The sequence below is a fragment of the Gorilla gorilla genome, chromosome X (genome assembly GCF_029281585.2).
Source record: "Gorilla gorilla gorilla isolate KB3781 chromosome X, NHGRI_mGorGor1-v2.1_pri, whole genome shotgun sequence".
Classification (NCBI taxonomy): domain Eukaryota; kingdom Metazoa; phylum Chordata; class Mammalia; order Primates; family Hominidae; genus Gorilla; species Gorilla gorilla.
In genome coordinates, this window is record NC_073247.2 from 50,721,938 (window position 1) to 50,746,482 (window position 24,545).

The window sequence follows — 24,545 nt, forward strand, 5'->3', positions numbered from 1 at the left end:
TTAAAAGTTCATGGAAATTCCATACTAAAAGTTTGTGGAATTCAAAGGCCCAAGAACTGTGACATGCTTGAAGATTGAGACTTGCTCTACTCTGTATTAAGACTTATAAACTGACAGTATATACAACTGAAAATAATTGAAATAAAAATAAACCAGCATGACACAATAGAGGATCCAGAAACAAATCTTTGCGTATATGGAAATTTGATTTACAACAAAGGTAACCTTGTAAGACAGTGGAAAAAGAATGATCTTTTCAATAAATGGTACAGGGATAAAGTGATACCTGTATTTGCAGAAATGAAACTTGGCTGACCTGAGGTCAGGAGTTGGAGACCAGCCTGGCCAACAGGGTGAAAGCCCGTCTCTGTTAAAAATACAAAAATTAGCAGGGCGTCATGATGCGTGCCTGTAATTCCAGCTACTCAGGAGGCTAAGGTGGGTGAATAGCTTGAAACCGGCAGGCAGAGGTTGCAGTGAGCCGGGATCGTGCCACTGCACTCCAGCCTGGGCAACAAGAGTGAAACTCTGTCTCAAACAAACAAACAAACAAACAAACACTCCTACAAATCATTAAGCAAAAGACAGACAAACACAGTAGAAAAGTGGGCAAGAGATTTGAACAAGCATTTAGGAAAAGAGTGCAAATAAATGACAAAAAGGGGCTCAATCTTATTAGTGAGAAAGGAAATGGAAATGAAAACCACAAGGAGATACCATTATACTCCCACTAGAATGGCTAAAGTTTAAGAGTGACAATACTAAGTCTTTGCAAGGATATGGAACAACAGGAACTTTCACACTGCTAGTGGGAGTGTGAAATAGAACATTTTCAAAAATAATTGAGCATTATCTACCAAAGTGGAGGATATGCATAACGCTGAGAACCAAAAATTCCACTCCAAGATTTATACCAGTCAGAAATGCATGTACACGCATAAACTGCTCATAGCAGCAAATACTCATTAACAATAGAATGGGTAAGTACATTTTAATATATAAATGCGGCCGGGCGTGGTGGCTCATACCTGTAATCCCAGCACTTTGGGAGGCTGAGGCTGGCGGATCCCCTGAGGTCAGGAGTTCGAGACCAGCCTGGCCAATATGGTGAAACCCTGTCTGCTGAAAATACAAAATTAACTGGCAAGGTGGTGGGCACCTGTAATCCAACTACCTGGGAGGCTGAGGCACGAGAATCTCTTGAACCCGGGAGGCAGAGGTGGCAGGGAGCCGAGATTGTGCTACTGCACTCCAGCCTGGGCAATAGAGAGAGACTCCATCTCAAAAAACAAAAAAAATGCAATGGAACACTAGTGTACAGCAATGCAAATGAACCACCTGTAGCTTATATCCAACAACATAGTTGAATCTCGGAAACATAATGATGAGCAAATGAAACCAGACACAAAAGAACACTTTCTATGTTATCTCATTTATATAAAATTCAAAAACAGGCAAAACTGAACTAGTATGTTTAGGGATGCCTACCTAGGCTGTAAAAGTATAAGAGAATGCTAAGAAATTACTACCAAGAAGTTAGGTTAGTGGGGAGAAGAGTGGGAATGTGTGGGATACAGGGGGGTGCTTTGGTGGTGCTGGCAATGTTATGGTTCTTCTTTTTTACTTTTTCAAAAATAAATTTTTAAAGAAAAATTAGAGATGGGGTCTCACTATGTTGGCCAGAGTAGTCTCAAAATTTTTCTGGTTCTTGATTATAGAGTGGTCATTACATAAGTGTTTGCTTCATGATAACTCACTAAACTGTACAATTATGTTTTACAATTTTATTTTTAACAGCTTTATTAAGGTATAATTCACCCATTTAAACGGTACAAGTCTCTGGCATTTGGTATATTAAATTATTAATTTTTTGAAATTGTAGTAAAACATATATACCACAGAAAATTTGCCATTTTAACCATTTTCAGCATACAATTCAATTGCATTAAGTACATTCACAATGTTGTGCAACCTTCACACTACCTGCTTCCAAAACTTCATAAACCCAAACAGAAACTCGGTACCCATTAAGCATTAACTCCCCATTCTCCCCTCTCCCTAGCCTTTGGTAACTTTTACTCGGCTTTGTCTCTTTAGTAACTTCTATTTGGCTTTGTCTCTATGAATTTGCCTATTCTAGATTTTTTTTTTGGAGGCGTTGAGATCTGCTTATTCCAATTATTTAATACCCACAATGTCGCAACTGTGATCCCAAAGTGTGCAAAGTTAAAGCCTTAAACTGCAGCTGAGGAGAGCGCAGGAATGGCACACCTGGGGACGGTGGTGAGTCAGGAACGATGGGCAGGTGGACATGACCAGGGCAGTGTCCTCCCCAGGGCCAGGGACAGGGGAGTGGCCTGAGAAGCAGGACTCAATTGGAGCCCAGTGCCGGAGAAGCGGGCAGAGACCTCCCGCTGGCCTAGGTCAGGAGCTCAGAAGTGCCACATGGCTGAGGGGGCAGCAGCCTGGGAAGGGCCAGAGGCAGGGCCAGGAGAGCGCCATTTCTTGGGAAGCTGGGGGGCAGGGAGGTGTCCTACAGGAGAAGCCAGGAGGGGCGGCCTGCCCCTGGGGTGGGGGCCGGGCTGGAGCAGGCTGCAGCAAGAAAGACCTGAGGCAGGCGCAGGGCCTGAGAGCCTGGCTGGCTGGGCTGGGCTTCCCAGGGCAGCCTGGCCCAGGGAGCAGTCCTGACTCTGTGGGGGATGCCCAGCAAGGGGCAACAGTCCCCTCAGGGCCTCCCGTCCTCTCTCCCTGGAAAGGAGCTGGGGAACCCATAGTGTAAATCTGTGGATCACTCAGTTACGGAGGGAGGCTGTGCCCGAAGGGGGAAACCGGGGCACGCCCCTTCAACCACCTCGGCCTCCACCACTCTCCTCAGTACAGCCACTTCTCGTAAGAGTGCAGGCCACGAACGCCACCCTCGATCTGGGCCGACACGGTCGGCTTCTCAAACTTGAGCTCTCCTGAGTACATCATGGACCGAAGGACAGCCAGGCTTCGGGCCCTGATATCCTGGCAACTGTGCTGGATGCCCGCTATGAGGTAGGGCACGAACTTCTGAATGGACCCTTTGTCCTGGATGGAGCCCGAGATACCCTGCGCGAACTTCATCTTATCCGCCTCGCTGAAGTATCATTTCTGGCTGCTGCTGCTCTTCTCCATGGCATCCATAGAGCCCATGCCCTGATACTTCTTGAGCGGCACCCTGTCTGAGAAGAAGTATTCACCGGAGGCCTCCGTGGTGGCGGCCAGCAAGGAGCCCATCATCACTGTGGAGGCTCCAAGGGCCAGGGCCTTGACCACGTGCCCCATGGTCTGGATGCCGCCATCAGCTATGATGGGCACACCAAAACGCCAGGCATACTCGGCCACCTTGTACACAGCAGTGCCGTGGGTCCGACCACAGGCCATCACTTCCGGGGTGATGCAGATGGAGCCGCAGCCCATGCCCACGTGCAGCCCATCCACACCAGCGTTAATCAGGTTCTTGGCCTGGGCTGCTGTCACCACATTCCCCCCAATCACCTGGAGGTGGGGGTACTTCTGTTTGATGTAATGCACCATGGCAATCTGATACACCAAGTTCCCTTGGGACGAGTCCAAGACTATGACATCGACGCCCGCCCGGGTGAGCAGGCCCAGGCGGAATTTGTCATCTTCACAGGTGCCCACAACTGCCCCTCACAGCAACTGCTTGTGGGAATCCTTGGAGGCCAGAGGGTAGTCTCGGTTCTTCTTCAGGTCCGTGCGGGCGATGATGGCCACCAGCTCATCATGATCATTGATAACAGGCAGCTTCCCTTTCTTGCTATGCTGCAGGATCTCATTTGCCTCTTTGAATGTCACGCCTGCTGGAGCCACCACTAGCTCCATCCTTGGCGTCATCACCTCACTGAGGAGGGTGTGTGGTCCTTCTCAGCAAGGAAGTCAATGTCTCGGGAGGTGACGATGCCCACCAGCTTGCTGCCGATGGTGCCGGTCTCAGTGATGGGGATGCCAGAGAAGCCATGCCGCATCTTGGCCTCCAGCACATCACCCACAGTGTGCAAGGGGCTCAGTACCACAGGGTCTGTGATGAAGCCCTGTTCAAACTTCTTGACCTTCTGCACCTTGTTGGCCTGGAACTCTGGGGTGCAGTTGTGGTGAATGAAACCAATACCTCCCATCAGAGCCATCGCGATGGCCATGTCGGCCTCTATCACAGTGTCCGTGGGAAAGGAGATCAGTGGCGTCTTCAGCGTGATCTTCCGGGTCAGGGCTGAGGTCAGGTCCACCTCACCAGCTAGGAAGTCTATGAATCCTGGGAGAATCAGGAAATCGTTGTAGGTGAGGTCGTCAGCGCCGGCAAAGAGCTGCTGTGCGGTGAGCCCATCCTCGGGCTGGTAGCGGGGGCCGCCGCTGATGAGGTAGTCCGCCATGCTGCCAGCGACACTCTGCGACCTGACGTAAACACCCGCGGGGCCACCCGCCTCTAACGCAGCCGCCGCTGACGCCACGCTGCGGCCACGCCGCCGCCGTTGACGCCACGCCGCGGCCGCGCCGCCGCCGCTGACGCCACGCCGCAGGTAGGGCGGGCCCAGGGGGTTATTCTAGATATTTCGTATAAGTGGAATCACACAGCATTTGTCCTTTTGTGTCTGGCTTCTTTCACTTAGCATAGCATTTTTAAGATTCATCCATGTTGTAGCATGTATCAGAATTTCGTTCCTTCGTGTAACTAAATACTGTTCTATGATAGGGATAGACAGTTGGCTCTCGTATTGTGGGTTTGGCATTCTCAGATTCAATCAACCTCGGATTGAAAATATTGAAAGACTATACGTAGTGGCCCATGTCTGTAGTCTCAGCTACTTGAGAGTAATGCGGGAGCATCCTTGGAGCTCAGGAGCTTGAGACCAGTCTGGGTAACGTAGTGAGATCTCCCATCTCTAAAAAAATAAAAAGAAAATATTACCCAAAAAAAGCCCAATAAAAATAATACAAATAAAAAACAATATGCTATAACAACTGTTTACATAGCATTTACATTGTATTAGGTATGATATAAGTAATCTAGAGATGATTTAAAGTATATGTTATATGCAAGTACTACACCATTTTATTTAAGGGACTTGAGCATCCCAAGATTTTGGTATCTGCTGGGGTCCTGGAACCAGTCCACCCATGGATACTGAGGAATGACTGTATTATGTTTTGTCTATCCGTTCATCTGCTGATAGACACTTGGGTTGTTTCCACCTTTTGGCGATTGTGAATAGTGCTGCTGTGAATATTGGCATACAATGTTGGCATACTCTCTTTGAATCCTTGCTTTTCATTCCTTTGGGCATATACCCAGGAGTGGGATTGCTGGGTCCTATGAGTATATTAATGTTTTCAGCATTTTTCTACAAGCTTTACATTTCACAATGAAAAAAAGAGAGAGGGAGGTGAGAAGAGGAAAAGGAGACAGCAGATATAGACAATTCTTTTGAATTTTTTTTTTTTTTTTTTTTTAAGAGACAGGGCCAGACCTGAATTCCTGGGCTCAAGCATTCCACCTGCCTCAGCCTCTCAAGTAGCTGGGACTACAGACGCATGCCACCCACCTGGCCTCTTTTGAATATTTTGTTTCTATGGGAAGCAGAGAAGTGGGCAGTGGCTGCAGGAGGAAGTGGGCTCAAGGGAAAGTTTTTTAAGATAGGAGAAATCAGAAACGTTCTTATGCTAATGAGAGTGATGTAGTGAAGAGGGAATATTTAACAGTGCAGGAAAGGAGAGAATTGAGGGAGCTGTCCTTGCGTGGATGAGAGGGGATGGTGTTGGTTTGAGCTGAGAGCAGGGGCAGTTCATCCCAAGTGGCAAGTGGGAAGGCAGATTGGTGGGTACATATGGTGGCAGAGGCTGCCAAAGTCCTTTTTCATTTCTTTTCTTTTTTTTTTTTTTTTGAGACGGAGTCTCACTCTGTTGCCCAGGCTGGAGTGCAGTGGCGCATCTCGGCTCACTGCAAGCTCCGCCTCCCGGGTTCACGCCATTCTCCTGCCTCAGCCTCCAGAGTAGCTGGGACTACAGGCGCCCGCCACCACGCCCACGTAATTTTTTGTATTTTTAGTAGAGACTGGGTTTCACCGTGTTAGCCAGGATGGTCTCGATCTCCTGACCTTGTGATCAGCCCGCCTCGGCCTCCCAAAGTGCTGGGATTACAGGCGTGAGCCACCGCTCCCGGCAAAGTCCTTTTTCTATGGTTTCAGTTTGCTGGACAAGCCAGGAACAAGGCCATTGGTTGCAAGGGAGGAGGAGCTCTTGTAGGTGGCAGCGCATGGAGGAGGTGGGAAGTTGTCACCTAGGAGAGTGGAAGGGGGAATGGACTGGGGATATATAAGATGATAGCTGGATGGCATTTAGGGTGCAAATGAAAGTCGTGGTCAGATTCATTTACCCGTGGATAGACCCGGCTCCCTCTTGGATTAATTCCCGCTTCCCCAGAAGCCCTTAACTGCACCAACAAAGGTAAATGGCAAGTCCTCAGTACTTTGCCCTCTCCTAGCAGGAGTCAAAAGGGGGCTGCGAGCCTGGGACAAAAATCACACCCCCGCCCCAAGCCTTCTACCTGACCCCTTTCATCAGGGATCAAGAGGGGCCATTAAGGATTAAACATTTACTGGGCAACCACTAGAAGCCAGGTAATAGCACTAATACCTACTATTTACTTACCATAAGCACGGTGCTGAGTACTTTACATTTATTGTCTAGTTTAACCCTTTTAATAACTCCGTGAGCAAAGTACTATTAATTGACCCATTTTACAGATGAGAAAATTGAGGCTCAGAAGATTTAAACCCTTGTTTATAAATTCCAGAATCTAAACCCTTAAGACCTGGTGGATGACCTGAATATAAAATCCAGATCCAGTCCCAGACCTCAGGCATACAAACAAATTATTGAACTGCACTTTGCACATTTATTCTTTTGCCCTGGTCTCCCCAGTCCTCTTTCTACTTTTGATAAATGCAGACCCCACCCTCTCCCAGACCCCACCCTCTTCCTTTCCCTTTAGCTAAGCTAAGGTAACCAAAAGGCCAAGTTTGCCCAGGACTGATGGGTTTCCTGGGACTAGAGACTTTCGATGCTAAAGTTGAGACCATACCAGACAAAAGACCATTTCGTCTCCCTAGCTGCAGCTTACGCCTGAGTTGTTCCCCTCTCTCTCCCTCTTTCCCTTCTTCTTCAGTGTTTTTGTTTGTTTGTTTGTTTTTGAGACAGGTGACAGACTCGCTCTGTCGGCCAGGCTGGAGTGCAGTGGCGCCATCTCAGTTTACTACAACCTCCACCTCCTGGGTTCAAGCAATTCTCCTTGTCTCTGCCTCCCAAGTAACTGGGACTATAGGCACCTGCCACCACGCCCTGGTAATTTTTGTATTTTTAGTAGAGATGGGATTTTGCTATGTTGGCCAGGCTGGTCTCGAACTCCTGGCCTCAAGTGATCCACCCACCTCAGCCTCTCAAAGTGCTGGGATTACAGGCGTGAGCCACCGCCCCCAGCCTTTCAGTGTTTTTGCTTCTCATTTCAGGCATGGCATTTCTTTTACCTCCACTGCCTCCTTGGGGGCCACGAATACTTCCTGGGTACCTTCTGGGAACCCAGCACCCTGGTTGGAACAGACTAGAAGTTGCAGCAAGAGTTTGGGAAGGGCATTTCTTTTTTTAAAAAAATTTTGGGGCTGGCACGGTGGCTCACGCCTGTAATCTCAGCCTTTGGGAGGCAGAGGTGGGTGGATCGCCTGAGGTCAGTAGTTCGAGACCAGCCTGGCCAACATGGTGAAACCCCATCTCTACTAAAAATGCAAAAATTAGCCAGGCGTGGTGGTGGGTGCCTGTAATCCCAGCTACTTGTGAGACTGAGGTGGGAGAATTGCTTGAACCTGGGAGGCAGAGGCTGTAGTGAGCCGAGATTGTGCCACTGCACTCCAGCCTGGGCGACAGAGCGAGACTCCGTCTAAAAAAAAAAAAAATTAACTCCTGTTTTAGATTCAAGGGGTACATGTGCAGGTTTGTTACATGAGTATATTGCAGGATGCTGAGGTTTGGGGCATGATTGATCCTATCACTCAGGGTGGTGAGCATAGTACTCAATGGGTAGTTTTTCAGTCCTTTTCTCTCTCCCTCCCTTCTGCCTCTATTAGGCCCTGATGTCTATCGTTCTCTTCTTTATGTCCATGTGTACCCAATGCTTAGCTTCCACTTATAAGTGAGAACATGTAGTGTTTAGTTTTCTCTTTCTGCATTAATTCACTTAGGATAATGGCCTCCAGATGCATCCAGGTTGCTGCAAAGGACATGATTTCATTCTCTTTTATGGCTGCATAATATTCCATGGTGTATATGTACCACATTTTCTTTATCTAGTCCACCGTTGATGGGCACCTAGGTTGATTCCATGTCTTTACTATTATAGATAGTACTGTGATGAATATACAAGTATATGTGTCTTTTTGGTAGAATGATTTATTTTCCTTTGAATATATACCCAGTAATAAGATTTCTAGGTTGAATGGTAATTCTATTTTTAGATCTTTGAGAAATCTCCAAACTGCTTTCCACAGTGGTCGAACTAATTTACATTCCCACCAACAGTGTATAAACATTCTCTTTTCTCCACAGCCTCACCAATATCTGTTATTTTTTGACTTTTTGACTTTTTAATAATAGCCATTCTGACTGGTGTGAGATGATACTAATTGTGGTTTTGATTTGTATTTCTCTGATGCTTAGTGATGTGGAGCATTTTTTCATATGTTTGTTGGCTACTTGTATGTCTTCTTTTGAGAAGTATCTGCTCATGTTCTTTGCCCATTTTTTTAAAATGGAGTTTTGTTTTTTGCTTGTTGAATTGTTTAAGTTCCTTATAAATTCTGGATATTAGACCTGTCAGATGCATAGTTTGCAAATATTTTCTCCCATTTTGTAGCTTGTCTGTTTACTCTGTTGATAGTTTATTTTGCCGTGCAGAAGCTTTGTAGTTTAATTAGGTCTCACTTGTCAATTTTTGCTTTTGTTGCAATTGCTTTTGAGGACTTAGTTATAAATTCTTTTCCAAGGCCGATGTCCAAAAGGGTATTGCCTAGATTTTCTTCTAGGATTTTTATAGTTTAAGGTTTTACATTTAAGTCTTTAATCCATCTTGGGTTAGTTTTTGTATATGGTGATAGGTAGGGATTCAGTTTTAATCTTCTGCATATAGCTAGCCAGTAATCCCAGCGCCATTTATTGAATAGGGAGTCCTTTCTCCATTGCTTATTTTTGTTGACTTTGTCAAAGATCAGTTGGTTTTAGGTGTGTGGTTTTATTTCTAGGTTATCTATTCAGTTTCATTGGCCTATGTGTCTGTGTACCAGTACAATACTGTTTTGGTTACTGTAGCCTTGTAGTGTAGTTTGAAGTTGAGTAATGTGATGGAACAGGGCATTTCTTGAACAAGGCTTAGTACTTTGGGTGCTCATAGTTGACCTGAACATCATTCCCAAGTGGACACATTATTCACATAAACAGTGAGGATATTCTGGACTTGACTGACACCTGGGGAGGAAGAAAAGGACAATTCCTCAAGCAGGTTCCCCTTCAATTCCTTCTTTCCTTCCTTCCTTCCTTCAATACTTATTGAGGACCAATGATGCTCTAGATTCTTTTCTAGGCAGCAGTGAGTAAGCCAGATAGAATCCTTGCCATCATGGGACTTACATTCCCTGGTCCTTCTGTCTCCTTGAGGAAACATCTTGAGATAGGTGATCAAGTCTTCCCTGTATTTCAATTCCCAGCACCTTGCATGGGATCTGTTACATAGATGTTCAATAAAGGTTAACAGAATGGCTGTTTGAATGAAGGCATGAATAGATAAATAAGTGATGTTAATGCCTTAAGTTCCATCCTGAGAGGTCCACTAACTTTGATAAAGGCTTCCCATGTTGAAGGCAGGTATCACTGAGAGGAATAGTGGCCAACTGTGCGTAGTGCAAAATTGACAGCTGATGGAAGAGTTTGGGTCTTCAAGGGGCTGCAATGGAATGCCAAAGCAAAGGGGATGTATTAGGCCGTTCTCACATTGCTATAAAGAAATGCCTGAGACTGGGTAATTTATAAAGAAAAGAGGTGTAATTTTCTCATGGTTCTGCAGGCTGTACAGGAAGCATAGTGGCTTCTGCTTCTGGGGAGGCCTCAGGAAGCTTCCAATCATGGTGGAAGGCAAAGGGGGAGCTAGACGTCTCACAGAGCTAGAGCAGGAGAAAGTCGGTAGGGGAGATGCTCACACTTTTAAACAATCAGATCTCATGAGAACTCCCTGACTACCACGAGAACGAGAACGGCACCAAGGGGGATGGTGCTAAACCATTCATGAGAAATCCACCCCCATGATCCAACCATCTCCCACCAGGCCCCACCTCCAACATTGGGGGTTACAACTGAAGTTGAGATTTGGGTGGGGATACAGATTCAAATTATATCGGGGACTTTAGGGGAGCCAGGCCTGCATGTGGTCCTGAATAATTAGGAGACAACAGAAGGCATTGAGCAGCTGGGGAGAGAAACCCTGGAGGAATGTCAGGCACAAACAAAGCCACCCACAGCCACCCTTGTTGCACTGCTTTCCTGGCCCTGGAGGAGGCAGGGCTGGGAGGAAAGTGCTGGCAGGGGAAAGAATGCAGGATGTCCCTCAGAACAAATCCTGATCCCTACGCTGAACAAACTGCACCCGGGAAAGAACAGGGGCTCTGGAGCTGACCTATTGGCTTCAAATCCAGCTCCGTCACCAACTGTGCTACCTTGAGCAAGTCACTTAGCTCCTCTGTGTCCCACTTTCCCCACTCCTTAAATGAGGTAATGATGCTGATCTCAGAGGGTTTTTCTAAGGATCATCTAGGCTAAGTGATGTTAAAGGAAGAAAATACCTAATCTAAAAAGATTGATCATAGAAGTAGAGAGTATAATGGTGGTTATCAGAGGGTGGGGTGCTTAGCAGAGATGGGGAGAGGTTGGTCAGAGGATATATACTTAACAGTTAAGAGGAAGAAATGTCAAAAGATCTATCATACAGTAAAGTGACTATAGTTAATGACGATGTACAGATGCTTCTTGCGTGCTTTTGACTTGTGACATTTTCATTGGGATGTAACCCCAGTATAAGTTGAGTAGTAAGTTGAGGAGTGTAATGACTGTGTATCACTTTCACTCCACTGTAAAGTCAAAAAGTTGTAAATCGAACCATTGTAAGTCAGGACCGTCTGTACTGTTCTTGAAAAATGTAAAGAGAGTGAATATTACAGGCTGTTACCAGAAAGTGGTAACTGCAAAGTAATGCATTTGTTAATTGACTTGATTTAGCCATTCTACAACATATGTATTCTTCAAGACATCATGTTGTACATGATGAAAACATATTATCTGCCAATTAAAAAAATACATAAAACAAATTCAATGACACCTTGTTAAAGCACGCTAAGCCAGACTTTATTCAGGATCATCGAGATAGGTATAGGGAACACTACAATGGGATTTTGCAGTAGAGGAAAGAGATTGGGCTCATCCCCAAATACAGCATGGGCAAGTGAGAATTTACAGTCAAGGGGCAGGGTAAGGTCAGTGGATGGAAAATTACTAAGAAAGAACATCGTGGTACCCATTCTGCCTAAACCAACCTGACAGGACTCTTGCTGAAGGCTGGCCAGGGTGATCAGATATCACTCTGGGATGGTGGAGGGTGAGGAACTGATCAGATATTGAGAGTAGGGGGTTCTTACTAATATGAGTTTTTACAAGGATGGGCACAGATGGACCTAGAATAAGGTTGGGGAGCCTAACTAACATTTGGTCCAACAAAAAATCTTTGTCAGTGGTTCTCAGTGTGGTCTTCAGACGATGAGCAGCATCACCTGCGAACTCATTAGAAATACAAATTCTCAGGCCCCACCCCAGACTTGCTGAATCAGAGAGCCGGGGCTTTAACAAGCGCTCTAGGGGATTCTGATGCTTGCTGAAGTTTGAGAAACATTGTGCTATGTCAGCATAGTAACAAACCCTTTGTAAGTGAGAAATTCTTTTTCTCTGCCCTGATGACAGAATTAGGGGACTGGGTCCCAGGACTGCTCTCCGGGTGCACAGCAGAGTCACCTAGAGAGCTTCGAAATCTCCGGAAGCCCAGGTCTCTTCCCAGACCAATTATTTCAGAATCCTGGGAGATGGGGAGGGATGCAGACATCAGTAGTTTTTCAAGGTTCCCAGGTGATTCCCCAGCCTCTTGCATTGGAGCTCCCTGGAGGGCTTGTTAAAGCAAAGAGTACCAGGGCCCAGCCTGGAGCAGCTGATTCTGCAGGTCTGGGGTGGGGCCCGAGAATGTGCATTTCTAACAAGCTCCCAGATGATGCTGAGCCTGGTCTGTGGACCACACTGTGAGAACCACTGTTGTAGGGGGATTTGATCAGAAAGGAGGTGTGTGGGAGTGAGGAGGTTGGGGAGAAACCACTGCTTCCTCCACCTACCCTTCTCTCTCTGCCTTGAATTAAGCATGGGATAACTGGGTGTGAACTTTGCTTACACATTCATTGTTTTTATTACTCTCTGCCTGCACAGGAGGGATGAGATCATTTGACATTTGTGGAGAAGCTAAGTGGTGGCATGGACCTCCCTCAGAGAGAGCAGGGATTATCTTCCCCAGGAAAATAAATCAAAGGGAGCCACCTGGATTAGGATCCCTTGGGTGGCGTGTGGGACAACCTTGGGGATCCCTCACCGCCACCCCGGCCCTGGCCCTGGCCGCCTTGCCAGTGTTTTCCTAGAAGATGCTTTCTTTTATGATTTTATTTCACTTCCTCTGGATCCCAATCTCCCCTAGTGTGGAGGGGGAGAGGGAACCAGGAGATAAGGGATATTTTCTGTGGGGTTTTCTTTTATTTTTAAGTTTTTTTGTTTTGTTTTTATACAGGTAGGGTCTGTGTTGCCCAGGCTGGTCTTGAACTCCTGGCCTCAAATGATCCTCCCACCTCAGCCTCCCAAAGTGCTAGGATTGCAGGCATGAGCCACCACATGCAACCTTCTATGAGGTTTTCAGTTGCTCTGAATTCATTCATTCATTCAACATTCATTTCATTCAACAAACATTCATGCCAGCTCTAGGGGCACAGAGAGTTTTGTCTGTTTTGTTTGCTGCTATATGCCTGGTGCCTGGTATATAGTAGGTGTTCAATAAATATTTGCTCAGTGACAGAGGACCAGTTATGGGCTACTCCTTCCATTGGGCAAGGAAGATTCAGCCCCTGCCATCAAGAGCCAGGGGAGAAAGACACTAAATCCTCAACTACAGCCCCTGTGACAGGCCTGATCACAGCCAGGGGTCTAGGACCGTTTGTCAGTGGCCCCATCCCAGGCTTGGGGCAGGGGAGTGGGGAGGGGTGCCAGGAAAGGGTTCCCAGTGGGAGTGTGTTTCAGCCAAGGCTTGGAAGATGAGCACGAGGCAGCCGGGAAAGGACAGGAGAAAGATGCTCCAGGCTGAGCCTCAGACACTGCTGTGTGCAGTGCAATGGACTTCCTCGTGTTCTGGATGAAATCAAGCACTACCTATGTAAATTAAGCTCCCGGTTGTCCTGCCTTCCTGATCGCATCCTCCTTCCCTACTTCAGAGGTAACCACTGGATGAAATCTGCTGTTCCTAATTTCTATACATGTCTTCCCATTTTCATGACATAGCTGTGCATCACTGTGTAAAACGTAGTGGTGTGTGTGTTTAGGCATCTTGACCTCCCTGTTGATCTCGCCGAATTTCTTCTGCTGCTCTCTTAGCTTTGCAGTGTATCTGCTTGTGAGACTCCTCTGTGGGCATGTGGGTCTCTACCACATGTGTTTTTGCTGCTGTTTGGATTGCACTAGGGGATGGCACCACAATGAACGGACCTATTCTCTGCTAACCTTGTCCCATGGGCATCTCACTGGCTCCTCAGAATAACCCCACGAGGGAAGTGCTGGTATTAACCCACTTTACAGATGAGGAATCCGAAGTGTGGTTCAAGCAAAGTTGGTAACTGGAGATGGGGCTGACTCCCACCTGGCCCTGGAAACGCCTCCTGCCATGTCCTTTCCATGTTACCTTGGTTCTCCACTCCCGCTTTGGGGAATTTGGGCTCCACTCCACATCCCCTTTCCCCCTCCTTGGTGGCTGTGGGGCCTCTCCCCGTCCCCTGCCCCAGAAGGCAGTGCTTAAAAGGCAAGAGTGAGGCGCTTTCTTATCCTGGGCAGCACCCTTGGGGTAGGCAGGCCTTCAGGGAGCTGCCTGTAACCCCAGTTTGCCCAAGGATGGAGCCCTGGAGCCCTGGACCTCAGTTGCCAGATCCCCTGTGCTGCTCTCAGCGGAGCCTTCCAAGAAGGCCCTTCTGCTCAAAGGGCCTCGGGGCCCCCAACTGGCAGGAGCAACCAGAAGCAGGAAGGTGGACCTGCCGGGGGGCCTGGCCCTGCCTCCTGCTATGTGACCTTGGGCAAGTCACTTCCTCTCTGGACCTCAACCTTCTCATCTGAAAATGGGGGCTCTGCTTTCATGTCTAAGGTTCATGTTTAAGGTCCCTTCCAGCTCTAAAAAAACTTCTTTGCATCCTGGGCCACTACGGAGATGGAAGAAGAGATTCTGGAGTGTGCTCACAGGGTTTGGAGGTGAGGGGCTCCCGCTGGGGTAGCTTTGCTCCTTGTTGTTAAAGTAACCGAATGAATCTTCCTAAGAGGAAGATAATTTCTTTTTCTTTTTTTTTTTTTTTTTTTTTTGAGACAGGGTCTCATTCTGTCACCCAGGCTGGAGTGCAGTGGCATGATCTCAGCTCACTGCAACTTCTGCCTCCTGGGTTCAAGCGATTCTCCTGCCTCAGCCTCCCGAGTAGTTAGGACTACAGACGCATGCCACCACGCCCAGCTAATTTTTGTATTTTTAGTAGAGACAGAGTTTCACCAAGTTGGCCAGGCTGGTCTCAGACACCTGACCTCAATTGATCCACCCGCCTCCGCCTCCCAAAAGTGCTGGGATTAGAGGCGTGAGCCACTGTGCCCGGCCAGAAGATAATTTCCTTGTCTTTTTGGATTGTCATCTTCCAGGGGAGATCCAGGGCAGGGAATCCGTGAACCAGGGTGGCCTGCCACGCTGCATAGCTGGGAACTCTTGTACTCCCATCTTGATGAATCACTGGAACTCATTACTTTAATCACAATGAGAGGTGATAGCCCTGTGAACAAAGGATATCCAGGCTGACAAATGGAACCTGCAGCCAAAACAGGTGAAACCCAGGCCCGTCCCAACCACTGTGCCTCAGGTGAGCCTGGAGGGTGTGGCATGAAGGAGGGAGCTGAGCGCTGCTGCTCAGGGCATGGGCAAAGCTGTTTGCCTTATGGGAAGGGGCTGGCAGGAAGCCCTCCTTCCCACCTCAGGGGCTGACTTCCCGGCTATTGTGGGAGTGTCTGAAGTAGTGACTGAAGCTCTGAGACCCAGCACCTCTGCACTGACTCAGCCGTCTTGCCTCTTGGAGAAGTTCTTTCCCTATTCCAACTATCCTAAAGTGGCCCTTCTACAACCGGGCTGTGTTCCTGTCACACAAAAAGTCCTTTGTGAACAGAAATGGTCAAAAGGCTTTGCCTTCCATTTAAGGCCTTGTCCGGGCCAGGCATGGTGGCACTTTGGGAGGCTGTCGCAGGGGAATCACTTGAGCCCAGGAGTTCCAGACCAGCCTGGGCAATGTGGTGAGATCCCATCTGTACAAAAAAATACAAAAATTAGCCTGGTGTGGTGGTGTGTGCCTGTGGTCCCAGTTATTTGGGAGACAGGAGGATGGCTTGAGCCAGAGAGGTTGGGGCTGCAGTGAGCTGAGATCACGCCACTGTACTCCAGCCTGGACGACAGAGCGAGACCCTGTAAAAGGCCTTGTCCAATCCAGCTACCCCACATTTCCAGACTTACCTTTCCTGGCCCCACCCTCCCGTGTGTAGTGACATTTGCTGTAGCCACCCCAGCTCCCACCCCCTGCACTCACTTCCCACGTTGGGACATGGCCTTGCCAAAGTCTCCACCACACAGGAAAAGCTTTCCTGACCTCCCCTCACCTGTGTTGTCTTGGATGCTGTTCCTGACTAGCTTAAAATCCCATTATGTACCTTCAGCCCCTTTGTGCAACTTCCTGGCACATGGCTTCCAGTTGCGATAACTGCTGGCCTCTTCTCCTTCACTATCATCTGATGGCAATAAGCCACCTAGACCCTTTTCACTGCTGAGTCCCAGCACAGTGCCTGGCATGCAGCGGATGTCCAGTAAATATCTGATGAATGAGCAGATTTTTCCTGTACAAGAACTTTCAGGAGTGGGGATTACCATTACTGTTTTACTGATGAAGAAACAGAAGCTTAGAGAGTTAATTGCTCGGGGTCAGATAGACAAAGGGGGCCCACCAGGGCCCTGTTAAATAACCTCACCTCTCCAGAGACTCACTAGAAAGTGCTCTCAACAGTCCCCATGGTAGCCTTTGTCAATGGGTGGCAATAGCCCTTGGATGGGTAGCATTTGCCAGTGTAGGTGGGTGACATTTGGGGGATTTTGAAAGGTGTATGTATGTGTTTAGATATGGATGTGTACGTGTGTACATTTGTGTAGGTGTATATGTGTATGTATGCCTGCATATTTGTGTGTAGGTATGTATATGTGTGTATGTGTATATGCATATGTGTATATGTGCATATGTATATTTGTGTGCATGTGCGTATCTGTGTATGTGTCGATGTGCATGTGTATATGTATGTATATCTGTGTATGTGTATTCATGTTTGTGTGTGTATATGTTTGTATGTGTGCATATGTGTGCGTACGTGTGTATATATGTGTGTATGTGCATGTGTGGTGCGTGTATGTGTGTGTACACGTGTATTTTTGCATGTGTAGAGGTGTGTATGGGTATGTGTGTGTGCATGTGTGCATGTCTGTGTGTATGCATGTGTATTTATACATGTGTGTATGTGCATGTGTATAGGTGTGTATGGGTATATGTGTATGTGCATGTGTGTGTACACATGTGTATTTGTATGTGTGTGTGTGCATGTATATAGGTATGTAGATGTATATGTGTGTGTGTGTTTGTGTGTGTATGTGTGCGTATTTCCTTCTAAGAGTTTTCCCCCTTCCCCTTCCTTCCCTTCACTACTTCATGGACTTTGAGGATCATGACTAAGAGTTTGTTTCCCCAAACTTAAGGTGATTAAAGACATTCTCTCAGTTCCTGGAGAGAAGTTTCCAAATAAGCCAGTGCGGGAGTGAAGCACCAAGGAGAGGCAGACAGGAGAGGGAGGCCCCCCCAAGTGCTCTGGGCTAGGAAAGCTGGGTCCTTGAAGGAGACGTGGGGGGAGCCTGTGTATCTAGGGGCTAGAGGGGCAGGGCCTCTGTGATGGTCAATTGCATGTGTCAACTTGGCTGGGCCATGGGGCACCAAGATATTTGAACAAACATTATTCTTGGTGCTTCTGTGGGGGTGTTTTAGGATGCGATTAACATTCAAATTGATCCACTTTAAGTAAAGCAGATGGCTCTCCCTGATGTGGGTGGGCCTCATCCAATCAGTTGAAGACCTGAATTGAACAAAAAACCTGGCCTCTCCCAAGCAAGAGAGAATTCTCCACCAGACTACCTTTGGGCTTCATCTGAAACATTAGCTCTTCCTGGCCCTGCAGCAAATGTCATGAGATTGGAACTGCAGCATTGGCTCTTCCTGGGTCTCCACCTGCTAGCCCACCCTGCAGATTTTGGACTTGCCAGCTTTCATAATCCCATGAGCCAATTCCTTATCATAAATATCTTTCTCTCTCTTTTTATTTTATTTTATTTTATTTTATTTTATTTTATTTTATTTTATTTTATTTTATTTTATTTTATTTTATTTTGAGACAGAGTCTCAGTCTGTCACCCAGGCTGGAGTGCAGCAGTGCAATCTTGGCTCACTGCAACTTCCACCTCCAAGGTTCAAGCAATTCTCGTGCCTCAGCCTCATTAGTAGCTGGGATTACAGGCGCCTGGCACTACGCCTGGATAATTTTTGTATTTTTAGTAGAGACGGGGTTTCACCATGTTGGGCAGGCTGGTCTTGAACTCCTGACCTCAAATGATCCACCCACCTTGGCCTCCCAAAGTGCTGGGATTATAGGTGTGAGCCACCGCACCCAGGCATGAATCTCTTTTTCTATCTAGACACATCCTGTTGGTTCTGTCTCCATGAAGAACCCTAACTAATACTGCTGGCTTCCTGCCAGAGTCTAGGATGGCTCCAGGGTCCATGCCCTAGGGTGGGAGAGAAGCCTCATACCTAGTGTACCAGGATGAGACCCAAGACCTTGCCTCAAATCACAGTTTCTTGGGGCCTTAGAACTGGAGCTTCCCTGGTCAAACTGAGAAGCTGTTCATCCTGTTTGAGCCGTCTGTTTTGCTACGTCGCCTGCCAGCTTGGCCCTCAGACTCCAGAGCCTGGAGACAGTTGGAGCCTTGTGTTCTGCCCAACCTGCTAGGCCCAGAATTCAGCAGGAGGCTCTGCTGTTCCCTGCACCCTGGTTGCACGGTGACTTCCCTCCTGCCTTTGAAGGCATGGAAGGGCATTCTCTTTGGACATCCAGGGGGCCCAGATACCCTCTGTCTTAGTCTACTAGGACAGCCATAAGAAAATACCACAGGCTGGGTGGCTTAAACAACAGAAATTCATTTCTCACAGTTCTGGAAGCTGGAAGTTCAAGATCAAGGTTCCAGCAGGTCAGGTTTTGATGAGGGCTGTCTTCCTGGCTTGTAGATGAATACCTTCTTGTTGTATCATCACATGATGGGGAGAGAGAGACAGCAAGCTCTCTGGTGTCTCTTCTTACAATGTCACGAATCCCTTTAAATAGGAATCCACCTTTGCAACCCTTTCTAACCTTAATTACTTCCTTATAGGTCCTGTCTTCAAATACAGTGACACTGAGGGTTAGGGCTTCAACATATGACTTTTTGTGGGAGGTACAATTCATTCCCTAGCAGCCTTGCAAATGAATTCCACTCCTCAAAGGCTACTGTTAGGGGTGGGCACCCCAGGCTCTTGCCTGGAGAAAGGGACACGTGTTGAAGGGTGATCTGGGTACTTTATTCTAAAACCACTTGTAAATCACCAGTGAGCCCAATCTGTTACACACCCTGCCCCACTAATTGTCCTATTCAGTGACACTCCCAGGACCCACTAGGATGGCAGGTAGATCAGTGGGTGCACAGTGAATGCTGTGAGGGCCAGATGCAGGATTGGGGTTGGGATTGGGCCTAGGGCAAGGGGGGTTTAGTGAAGAGACTCAAGGTTCACTCTAACCCAAGGGGGGAGCAGAACTCCGTGTATGTGTGCGTGTCTGTGCGCGCGCACGCACACAGACACGCACGCATGAAGACTCAAGAGACCTCACCCATCATCTAACCCTATCCCTTCACTTCACAGATGAGGACATCCAGGTGCAGCAAGTGGAGGGGGTGCCCACAAAGGAGACATGTTGCTTCAGCACACAAGTCACAGAGTAAGCACACAGTAGGCAGCAATAGATAACTATAGCAGTGTGTGTGTGTGTGTGTGTGTGTGTACACGCACGTGTGTGGGACAGAGACAGAGACACAGAGTGTGTATTTGTGGTGGAAAAGTGTGTGCTACCTGTGTGCAGACTATTTAAAAGGATTTTACAGATGGATCTTTCATCCAAAGGGCATTTTTCTTCTCAAATTTTCTGCCTGCTGGCTAAAACTTCTGGATAGAGTTGCCAGATAAAATGCAGGATGCTCAGTTCAACTGGAACTTCAGTGAAACAACAAATAATATTTTCACATACTGATGTACTTAACATCAGTATAAGTATATCCTGTGCAGTATTTGGGGGTATACTTGTACTAAAAAATTACTCATTGTTTATCTGAAATTCAAATTGAACTGGCACCCTGTATATTTGTATGCTAAATCTTGGAGCCCTACTTTTGAAGGGTGGCCAGGTAGCACATGGGGATGCAAATCAGGGAGTATTAATAGATAACCAGGCCAGCACTGCGGGTTCAGCAAGTAGGCAAGCAAACCCCAGGTTGTAGGAGGAGCAGCTGCTGTCTCCAGAGACCCTTGGGAAGGAAGCAGGCATTGCTCAGCTCACACCTACACTGGTGGCTACTGCCCCCAACACCTTGCTCATTTCAGGGGCTTCGATGCACAGATAACTTTTCCCATACGAGCCTTTAGGAAGGGCTAACCTTGCCTGGCCTTTCGCTAACCCATGGCTTAGGGCAGGGCAGGCTGTTTGGGAACCTCTGTTCAGCACTGGGGTTTGTAGATACCCTATGTAGTTTCATGGAGGGGTAAAGGAAGTGTCAAAGCTGAGGGGTTTTTGGTGACCTCTGCTCATTCTACCTTTCAGGTAGACCTATAACAAGGGTAAGTCAAGGGCAAGTCCCCCTTGGACTAAAGGTCATAGGGGCGTGGCCTCTAAGGGGGAAGCAGATTGTAGGAGAAAGAAGCAGCTCAGCCTTTTGTTAGTGAGTTGGGATAGTGACTTTGTTTCTCTGAATCTTAACCTGCCCTTCTTTGCAAGGGGTTATACAAATATTTTCCTAGTATAATAGTTGTAAGAGTTCGGTGGAAATGATATATAAAAAGAACTTGGCCTAGTTACTGGACAAAGGAGCTAGGGGAAGGGGAGCCAGGCCCTCAATGGTTCCCAGTACTCACAAGGTGCCCTTTCTGGCAATGTGTTTCCATTGGCTCTGAGTGTAGGACTAAGGTGGACAATATCTCAGTGGAATCTCCAGAAATAAGCCATCCAAGACTGTTTCAGAAGCCTCTAGTTCACTGAGGCCGGGCACGGTGGCTCACGCCTGTAATCCCAGCACTTTGGGAGGCTGAGGCGGGCAGATCGCCTGAGGTCAGGAGTTCGAGACCAGCCTGGCCAACATGGTGAAATCCCGTCTCTACTAAAAATATAAAAATTATCCAGGTGTTGTGATGGGCGCCTGAGGCACAAGAATCGCTTGAATCCAGGAGGTGGAGGCTGCAGTGAGCCGTGATTGTGCCATTGCACTCCAGCCTGGGCGACAAGAGTGAGACTCCATCTCAAAAAAAAAAAGCCTCTAGTTCACTGAATACACAGTTATTTACTCATATGAGGGAGAACAGTCAATAGACTGCTCTCAAGGAACCCAGGCAAAAATAGGATCTACGAAAGAGAGAGAGAAAAACCCTGCAGATAATCTGGGAACAGTGAGTCTTGCACTTTTGCACTTTTTTTGGGTAAAATGATTCAGTGGCAGCTGGCAGGGAGGCCAGTTTGGGTCATCTGCCTTCAAGCAGACCAAGTAGGGAAGCAAAGAAAATAATTTCAATAGTTTATGACTTCCCCTGAAAACCTTGAGAATGTAGCTGTCATGGTAGGTGGAGTTCTAAGAAGGCCCCAAGGATTCCCATCCCCTGATGTACACAGCCTGAATCATCCCCTCTTCTTGATTGTGAATGGGATTTGAGAACATCATGGGATATCACTCCCATGATTATGTTACATGGCAGAAGGGATTTTGCCAATGTAATTAATGTCCCCAATCAGTTGACTTTGAGTGAATCAAAAGGGAGATTATCCTGGGTGGGCCTGACCTAATCAGGTGAGTCTTTAAAGTCAAAAAGGTAGAGCATCAGCAAGACTACCTTGCTGGCCTTGAGGAAGAAAGTAAACAGCCACATGTGAACTGCCTATGGAGGAGGCCACAGGGCAAGGACCTGAGGGTGGCCTCTAGAAGTAGAGAGAGGTCCCCAGCGAACAGCTAGCAGTCCTACAACCCCAAGAAACTGAATTCTGCCAGCAACCAGTGAGCTTGGGAGAAGACTCCAAGCTCCCAAAAGGAAGACAGTGGGCAGACACTGTGATTGCAGCTTTTTGAGACCCTAGGCAGAAAACCTAGTTCTGCCTGGCTTGGACTTTGACCCACAGAAGCATAAATGTGTGTTGTTTTAAGCTGCTAAATTGTGGTAATGTATTACATAGCAATAGAAAAGGAAGGCAGCTGTGGTGTATTTTGAGAGACTCCAGGCTGTCTTTGTGTACCACCTACCAGCATCCTACCAGCACCTCCACTTTTTCTGTCCCATTTCCTCCGTCAGAGTTTCACAATAGGCACTCAGATAATTTTCTTTTTCTTTTCTTTTCTTTTTTTTTTTTTGAGACAGAGTCTCATTCTGTTACCCAGGCTGGAGTGCAGTGGCATGGTCTCAGCTCACTGCAACCTCTGCCTTCTCGGTTCAAGCAATTCTTGTATCTCAGCCTCCCAAGAAGCTGGGATTACAGGTGTGTGCCACCACGCTCAGCTAATTTTTTTGTATTTTTAGTAGAGACAGGGTTTTGCTATGTTGTCCAGGCTGGTCTTGAACTCCTGAGCTCAGGTGATCTGCCCGCCTCAGCCTCCCAAAGTGCTGGGATTACAGGCATGAGCCAACACGCCCAGCCTACTGAATTTTCATTGCTCCCTCCTTCCTCAAATTCTTATTTTCCAACAGATCATTCCTCCCATCCTGCAACTATATACAAGTCTCCCTGTTCTGAAACAGTGTTCCTTTAACTCTTCTTGCTCAACCCAGATAGTGTCGTTTCTTGTTTCTTAGCAGTGTGAAATTTCTTGAGAGAGTAGCACTCACCTCCTCCTGCCCACTTACTGCATAGCTCACTGCAGCCAGCATGGCCTCCTTCTGATGACCATGTCTAATAGTCCCCATGCACTCTTCACCCTTCCAGAATAGATTGCTGTGGCCAACACTCATTACTTGCTCACCTAGCTTCCATTTGCCTTTCATCACAGCACCTAGAGTGTCCTTTGCAGATGCTTTTTCCTCATTGTCCAGCAACCATGTGATTTGGGAGACTTTGATTCTTGCCTCCCACACTGCCCTCCATGATGGGTTCAATTGGCCAAAGCCAGTCAGCATGATCCTATCTCTTTTACTGCAAGTGTTTGGTTAAAGGATGGGTGGGGTAAGATGAAAAGATACCAGGTCTTTGGTGATAGCATTAAACTTCTGGATCAAACTTGTCCTGAAGCCTCTTCTGATTATGCACTTTCTAGTTACATGAGCCAACCAATCTCTTCAAGGCTTATGCTAACATGAGTTGTCTTTTCTGTTCCATAAAGGGCCCTCACTGACACATCTTTATAGTGTTTGGTACTATTGACTGCCTTCTGCATGAGTAAAGGAAAACCCAAGTAATTGTGGCTTAAATGTGTTAGAGGTTTTTTGTTTGTTTGTTTATTTGTTTGTTTTTTCTCCTTGTAAGGAGAATCCTGAGGGGAATTGGTTGCTAGTGTTGGAGTCATTTCAAGCAGCTCAAAGATGTCACAGCAATTCTCTCAGCTTTTCCCTCATGATCCCACGACGGCTTCTGCAGGTGGAGCCATCACTTCTGTAGTTAAGGCTGAGAGCGGAAGGAGAGGGCAGAAGAGGTCCCATTACAAGCTGGCTTCTACTAATGTCTCACTGGTCAGAGCTCTGTCCCATGGCTGCTCCTGGCTGCAAGGAAGTCTGGGAAGGCAAGGTTTTAGTTTTCCAGAGCCTGTAGCAGGGACTGGCTGGCTAGAAGGGAGTGAGAGTGGAGTGTGAGGGAGCCGACCTGGAGTAGCTTGCTTAAGCCCCCAGGGCTCCTTCAGTGAGCCTTCCTCCTCCCTCTTCCTCCTCCTGCAGCTTCTCTGCCTGGCTCCCAGGCACCTTCTCTGGGCCCCCGCTACCCTGTGCAAGCCCATCTGCTGCTGGAAACCTCCAGATGTGTACTTCCAGGCCCCACCTCCCTCCTGTGCTGCCCACCTGTTTGCTCAGCTGTTTGCCAATTATCTCCACCTGCTGTCCCTCAGGTGCCGGCCCTGTACACCACTTTCCTAGAGTCACTGAGGATCCAAAGTCAACTCAGCTCCCGTGCTCAAACCACTCACCCCAGTCGGCTGCAATACTCACTATCTGGAAAGCTCAGATCATGCCCAGAGCTGGCGATGATGGAGTGAAGCGAAGGAGAGCTATGTCCAAGAACCTCCCAGCTGGAGGGGAGGCAAGGCGGGCATGGAGAGGGCTGCTGCCGCATCTGGAGAGAGAGCACCGGAAGAAAGGCAGCACTGTCGCTGTGGACTCACTCCATGGCTGGTTTTCACGGAAATTCTTGTGAGTCCATAGTGTGGTTTTAAAAATTCACCTGCCCTCTGGGCTTTGAGGTCCTCTAACAACCCAGGAGCAGGCCTTGGATTTTCCAAGGCCTGGGCAGACTTTGTGGCTTCAGATTGTTCTCAACCTCCAGAGGGTTTGAGGACAGGCAGCAGGAGCCCCTGGCCTTGCCCAGAAAGTAGCACAAAGTACGCACCTACACAAGTTACCAGCCGGAAGGGAGACCAGTGGCAGGCAGAAAAGGAAGGGAGGAAGGGAGGGAGGGAAGGAGGAAGGAAGGAAAAGAAGGAAGGAAGGAAAAGGAGGAAGGGAGGGAGAGAGGAAAGGAAGAAGGAAAGGGGCAGAAGC

General features: G+C 47.6%; 1 pseudogene; it reads right to left on the bottom strand.

Annotated features, from left to right (window-relative positions):
- Positions 1-2,871: 2,871 nt before the first annotated feature.
- Positions 2,872-4,443, bottom strand: LOC101125109 (inosine-5'-monophosphate dehydrogenase 1-like; annotated as a pseudogene).
- Positions 4,444-24,545: the final 20,102 nt, after the last annotated feature.